This window comes from Penaeus monodon, chromosome 2 (genome assembly GCF_015228065.2).
Source record: "Penaeus monodon isolate SGIC_2016 chromosome 2, NSTDA_Pmon_1, whole genome shotgun sequence".
Classification (NCBI taxonomy): Eukaryota; Metazoa; Arthropoda; class Malacostraca; order Decapoda; family Penaeidae; genus Penaeus; species Penaeus monodon.
In genome coordinates this window covers 16,436,067-16,443,566 of record NC_051387.1, presented here as the reverse complement: position 1 = coordinate 16,443,566, position 7,500 = coordinate 16,436,067, and the positions used below count along the sequence as shown (strand labels likewise).

The 7,500-nt window shown below is 34.9% G+C and overlaps 1 protein-coding gene across 2 annotated transcripts in view; it reads left to right on the top strand.

Moving 5' to 3' along the window:
• Positions 1–7,500, top strand: part of LOC119581218 (CD109 antigen-like) — an 85,785-nt gene that overhangs the window by 201 nt on the left and 78,084 nt on the right. Inside the window, exon 1 of one of the 2 annotated variants that reach the window (XM_037929621.1) lies at positions 1–20. This exon is cut by the window's left edge and continues 201 nt beyond it. The gene's annotated coding sequence lies outside the window, so the exon portion shown is untranslated. Of the gene's footprint in view, positions 21–5,475; positions 5,581–7,500 lie in introns of those variants that run through there. The other variant, XM_037929626.1, reaches the window with a different exon arrangement.

Here is a 7,500-nt window from a genome sequence, read left to right as displayed (position 1 = left end):
AGAGAACTGGATTGTTTAAGGTATGGCAATGGTGGTGATGTGTTTATATAGGCATGTGTACTTATGGTGTCCGTGTGGGCATGTTCGTGTATGGTGTTCGGAGGGCGGTGGTGTATGGTGTGTGTCTATGGTAATTAAGACGAAAATATGAAAGAACTTGGTGAGGCAACATAAAGAGAAGTTAACATAAAGATGTGTCAGGGAAGTTAGCCATAATAGATGCTGAAATCGACCTAATGTTTTTGACTCGAGATCAAAGGAACGCACGACAAGTAAATGAATCAGTAAATAAAAGCAAATATATGCCTGATAAATTCCCTAGCCTGCATTAGTAACTCATATTGTCTGCTCATTATCACAGTTGATTATATAAGCGATCTCGAAATGTTGAATAATAACGATGATGATGATGGTGATAATAAAACGATAGATTTGATTGCTCAATTTTAGGAATTTTTCTCCTTCTTATGAAGATGTCTTGTACTAGGTCAAGAGTCGGTTAAATTACGGAACCTGTTTTAAAGATCATTCTGCATACTGATGAAAAACTGAGTCGTTGCGCTGAATTATGAGACTTCTTGTGTTGTCTAAGCGATAGTTGTGAAGGAAAAGAAAACGGAGATTTGAAAAACCGGAAGTGACAGTTGTGGTGATAACTTTTTTCCACGCTCGTATCCACTTTTATAAAACACGTGGAATGTTTTTTTTTTCTTCTTCTTTTTCTTCTTCTTCCTTTTTATTCATTTTGTCTATGTGATTTAAAAGGAAGTGAAAAGGAATGATATTTCTTTTTTTTATTCTTAATCTTGTGCTTGTTGGTGCCTACTTACCACTTAGGATTGTGCGGCGTCTCATCCTTTCACGCTCTCTCTGTCTCGCATTATACATACATGCATACATACATACATACATACATACATACATACATACATACATACATACATACATACATACATACATACATACATACATCTACATACATACATACATACATACATACATACGTACTACATAATATACGTACATACATACGTACATACATACATACATATGTGTGTGTGTGTGTGCGCGTGTGTGTGTGCGTCTGTGCGTAATGTCTTGCACATGTACAAATGCATATATCCACATAAGCACAGACATACACGTAAAGACAGCGTTCAGTTTGTATTGTACATTGTTAGAATATTCATACTGATGCATATCTGGAGATGTACATTGCACACTCCTCCAGAGTATGATACCACTAAGCACAGCAGCCAAACTTAAACAAACACTACCAACAGACATCCTTAAAACACCAGGACTTGCAACTTGCAAAACGACAGAGGCATGGCTAATTATCTACCCTGGGAAATCCCGGACGAAATTGGCCCTCCCCAATCAGGTGTGCTCGTGGGCGTACCGGGCTATTTAACCTGTCTGCTTGCATGGCCTCGGATCCCCTGATAGGCCAGTGCTATTCACGGGAAGGGGAAAGCGTTCTGTTTCAAGTATTGGTATTTCCTGTTAAGTAAGGTTACCTTCAGATGTCGGATTCCTCCTACTATCACTTTTATACGTTTTCCAGGTACTCTCTCTCATTTTTTTTTCCTCTTAATTTCCTCTCTGCTTTTTTTTTTTTTTTTTTATCTTATTGTTTGTGTCTCTATTTGTTTGTCTGTCTGTCTGCAGTCTCTCTCTCTCTCTCTCTCTCTCTCTCTCTCTCTCTCTCTCTCTCTCTCTCTCTCTCTCTCTCTCTCTCTCTCTCTCTCTCTCTCTCTCCCTCTCTGCCTCTCTGCCTCCCCCCATCCGTCCCTCCCTCTTTCCCTGCCCCCCCCCTCTCTCTCTCTCTCTCTCTTTTTCGCTCATATTGCTGTTATCATTATTATTATTATTATTATTATTATTATTATTATTATTATTATTATTATTATTATTATTATTATTATTATTATTATTATTATTATTATTACTATTACTGTTGTTATCATCATCATCATCATCATCATCATCATCATCATCATCATCATCATCATCATCATCATCATCATCATCATCATCTCATCATCATCAATCATCATCATCATCATCATCATTATCATTATCATTATCATCATCATTATCATCATCATAATATTATAATAATAATAATAATAATAATTATTATTATTATTATCATCATTGCTATTATAATTTTTATTGCTATTGTTATTCTCTCTCAATACAATAATTATAATGATAAAAATAATAATAGTGATAATAATGATGATGATGATTATGATGATGATGATGATAACGATGGTGATGATGATGATGATGATAACAACAGCAATAATGATGATAATAATAATAATAATAATGATAATAATAATAATAATAATAATAATAATAATGATAATGATAATGATAATGATAATAGTAATAGTAATAGTAATAGTAATAGTAGTAGTAGTAGTAGTAGAAGAAGTAGTAATAAAACAATAATAATAATAATAATAATAATAATAATAATAATAATAATAATAATTGTAATAATAATAATAATAATAATATAATAATGATAATGATAATAATATGATAATGGTAATTGTCATTATCATTGTAATTTTCATTGGTATTATTATTGTAATTGTTGTTGTTGTCGTTATTGTTATCATATTCATTATTATTAATAATGTTGTTGTTGTTGTTGTTTTTATTATTATTATTATTATTATTATTATTATTATTATTATTATTATTATTATTATTATTATTATTATTATTATTATATTATTATATGATGGTTGTTGTGTTGTTGTTGTTGTGGTGTGTTGTGTGTTTTGTGTTGTTGTGTGTGTTATTATGTATGATATTATTATGTATATTATTTTATGATTATATTATTTGATTTATTATATTATAATATATTTATATATTATATATATTATATATTATTATTATATTATATTATAATGTATATATATTGATTATATTATATTATTATTATTATTATTGCATTATCATTATCATTATAATGATAAGGATAAGAGTGATGATGATGAATATGTGTGGTGTGATGATCCTGTGAATGTTAATGATGATGATTATGATGTGATGATGTTGATGATGATGAATGTGATGATTTACTGAGTGATGAGAATAAATGGATGATGATATGATGATGTTGAGTGTATGAGTGATGATGAGGTGAATATGATGATGATGTGATGATGATGATGATGATGATGATGATGATATGATATTATGATAATAATGATGATGATGATAATAGTAATAATAATAACACTGATAATAATGATAATAATAACCATACTTATTATCATTATCATTATCATTACTGTCATGATGATGATGATAATTAGTGGCTCTAGTGGCTATAAATATCAGTCGTCGCTTCCCTGTTACATTTTAAGTGGTTGTTATTATGATAATGTATTTATGTATGACATGCGGTTAATACATAATAAAGGTTGAAATAATGATATTTATGTTATATATAATATATCAATATTATGTGATGATGATAATGATGATGATGAGATGATGATGATGATGATGGATGATGAGTGTGATGATGATGATGATGTGATGATGATATATGTGATATAGAATATAATCATTCATCATCATCGATATATTATTATTTTAATTATGTTTGTTTGTCTGTTCTTACTTCCCTTCGTTACTGGTATTAATTTGCTAACACCTTTATTGCTACAAGTATTGCCATTACCATTAAATCATAATATTGGCATTGATCAAAGGATTTTTTCTTTTTCAGGCCATCAGATCAACACACACATCCTCATGGCTCACCTCATCTCTCACCAGTATTTGATGTGATTAATATGATAAAGGCATTACATAAAACTCATGTTCATTCATTAAATACCCATATCGAAATGTTACATGCACAAATATGCATCTCTGAATGTGCACGTGGATATGTATAGTTATAGAAAAGACAGTAGGAAAGAATGAAAGACAGAGACAACGAACGGTATAAATTTTACAATCCCTGGCTCTTAACAACTCCGTTATCCCGAGAACCCTAGTTAAATGGGTGGCTTTGAGGAAGGAGTCACTGCTAGCCTGCCTCTCTGAATGACCATCAGTTTTAATCTCAGACTGGGACTTGGGACGTCCGATCTTTGCGACAAGATGAATTATTTATACTGCTAACGAGGGAATTGAACCGACTGCCGGTGGAGGTGGCATCACGGCGTGGCTTGCAGTGCCACCTCTTTGGGAGTAGCTACGACCATTGCCAGCAGAATATAGCTTCCGGAGAGAGAGCTCCAATTGACAAGCATGTGATGGCAATGAGATTCGTTTGACTTTATATTCCTACTTGCCGGGTGCTCTCCTACTCGTGAATGCAAACCAGATGTGAAAGACTTCTCCTATCCCAGACTTGTTTCCCTTGCAGAAAGCTGTCCATCCAGCTTAAGCCCCTTCTTAGTAAATGCTCTTTGTCCTACTTACTGAGCCCCGAGGAAAGTGATTGTAGTTCACTCAGCCCATGGCTAGATCATCTCATATCCTGATGGGATGTGGCCATTCTAGAGTATTTTGAATAGAGATGATTAGCACAGAATAGGTGATGTTGTGGTCCCTGTCATTAGTTAAGAGTCTCCTACCCTGACCAAGGACAGAAAGAATGGAATGGCAACAATTGAATTCAGCATTCTTACTGGAATGCCGATACTGGATGGTGAACCTATGACTTGAGGACAGCATGCCATTCTGGCCGCTAACTGGCAGTCTGGTACCATGCTCCCGGTCCTGCTGAATGGCGTGGTCATTTTTCACTGGAGGTGGAACTGGGACAACAACATTAAAGAGAGATATCAGAGACCACCTACTGAGGCACCAGGGACCAGACTAATCCTGATACACACTTGCTAAATGCACGGCAGATCAGAGACTTGCAATTTGAGACACTTTAGGACACCATCAGACATTCAATAGTGGGCTGCTCGAATCCTACAACGACTTCAAGAAGGGGTTATGCTCAGTGTATCGCAAATTACTCTGGGAAATCCTAACTCAGAATTCCAACAAAGGTTATTGAATCAACAGCATATCTATATACAGGTATTGAAAGCCCTGTAAAAGGGGAGGAGACAAAGCCTCCTTCCTGGGAATTCTCTTCTTAATACTGGTCTGAAGTGGATTTAGGGGTTTCTTGGACCAAGACAAAGATCCAGGAGTGCAGAGGTTTGTGTTAGAAGAATCTGTCAAGGAATGCAACAGACATATTGACCAAGACGTCAACATACATATTGAACTGGAGACAGGAGTTATGAACTCTCTTGATATTGGGTATTCATACCTTAAATATACTGATAGTGTCAGTTTTATTGCATGCAGTAATACTTTTTTGCCTGCGGGTCATGGGTTGACATTTTGCAACAGATCCCTTGCTCCAAATCACAGAAAACATTTGGCAACACTATGTCTCCAGTCAGTGGCTGCACCGTGCGACTGGCATTGTCATCAGCCAACTCAGGCTGTACAGACACTCGGCTCCATTCCCGGAGGACGAACCTGCTCCTCAAATTCTATTCCTGAGATAATCCTGGGCGGAGAAGGCCTGTGGGATGACCTCGAATGTCGTTGCTTTGCCAGATTTTTCAGATATGTTGCAGGGAAGTTGAGACATGGCAGGCTCCTGCATAGCGGATCACCTTGGGACTAGAAGCGAAGGGTGGATGTGGCAATGTGCCTTCCTCGCTGTTTGTTCCCATTGATGATTTGACGACAATTAGTGATCCCAATCAATAACAGTGATAGTGAACGTGTGTGTGTGAGTGCGCGCGATATACAGCAAGTCAGAGAGAACCGAACGCCAGTGACGATGATATTAATTCTGAGAAGAGGATGATTTTACAGTCAAATTTAGGAAAAAGGGAAATCGTTTAAAAAAAACATCAATTATGAAAAAAATCATCATGAAAATAGTGACACCAATCATGATCAAAATCACAAATATTTCTCCTAATGACCCCTCCCCCCCAAATTAGAAATGATTATACCGCTAGAAATAATTTTAAAAAATCTAAATACGTTGCTTTTATGACTAAACTAAAAACTGAAAACTAACTCTGATATATATAAAAAAAAAGAGTTTTGAGATTCCACAATATTTGAAAAATATATGAATATCCTAGCAAACTAATATCTTATAATGAACCAACCTGGTAATAAATCCTACTTCTGCACGTTGATCCAATTCAGAAAATACTGAAGTTGGTATAATATGAATGAAAATAGAATAAAATGACAATGATAGAATTGGGATTTCTGAATTTATAAACTATTACAGTTATCATGATATATTCATAATGAAAAAAGGCGAGACGCTAGAATAGTCATAAGAATAAGTGATATAAGAAAAATGATGATAGTTAACATAAAACCAAAAATGCAATCGTGAATATGATGATAAAATTAATTATATCAATATGACTATGATAAATAAGGAGAGAGATGACGTAATAACAGAAATGACGAATCTGATACAGTACTAGAAATAGAAAAAAATATTGATATGATAATCATAATAATAACATAAAAAGAATGATAATAAGGGTGGGGGAAATAAATGAAGAAAATAGAAACGTGTAAAAAAAAATATTTGAATATTTTGATTCAGCTTCGTCCTCTCTCCAGCGTATAAGACAGCTGATACGTGGCACTTATGTAATCTTCTATCCTGTAATTTTACTGCGTGCATGATATTACTCTCTGACTGTCTCTGGGGGAGTGCAGTGTTGTGTGTAGGAGGTGGGTGTGGAGGCCTGTAGGGTTAGAATACACACACACGCACGTCCGCACGCATGTACACACGCACACACGCTCGCACGCACACACGCACACACGCATGCACACACACACACACACACACACACACACACACACACACACACACACACACACACACACACACACACAAACACAAACACACACAAGCGCAACGCCTAACCACTAATAAAACAATGAAACAAAACTACTTAAATGCAGCAAAAATTATTATACATGCACGGAAATAAAAATGCAGATATAATTGCGCAACCATACTCATGTGCTGCACGAATCATTTTATTAATTAACCTCTAAAATGATATGATATATAATCGTATTCTTACTCAGAATATTAATATGCATGAATATAAATTAAACAAAGCCAACAACAAGGCAGCAACTGAGTTTGCTCAATCTGACAGCATCACCTGAAGCGATCGTGTAAACAAATGCTGGTTCGCTGCATGCATACCCAAAGCGTACTATCTAACAAACGTCTTATCCTTTGCAATGATAGGAGTCTTTCCTTGTGTTATATTATATTATCATATTTATCCTATCCACGATTCTTCTCTTAGTAATTGCAAGTTGTTGAAGGTACAGAGCAGAGGATTTGGATACCGATATGAAATAAGAATGTACACACGCACACACAAAACACACAGCATAGTTTAGAGCAACGCAGTAAAACAACAAAACAAAACAAAAACA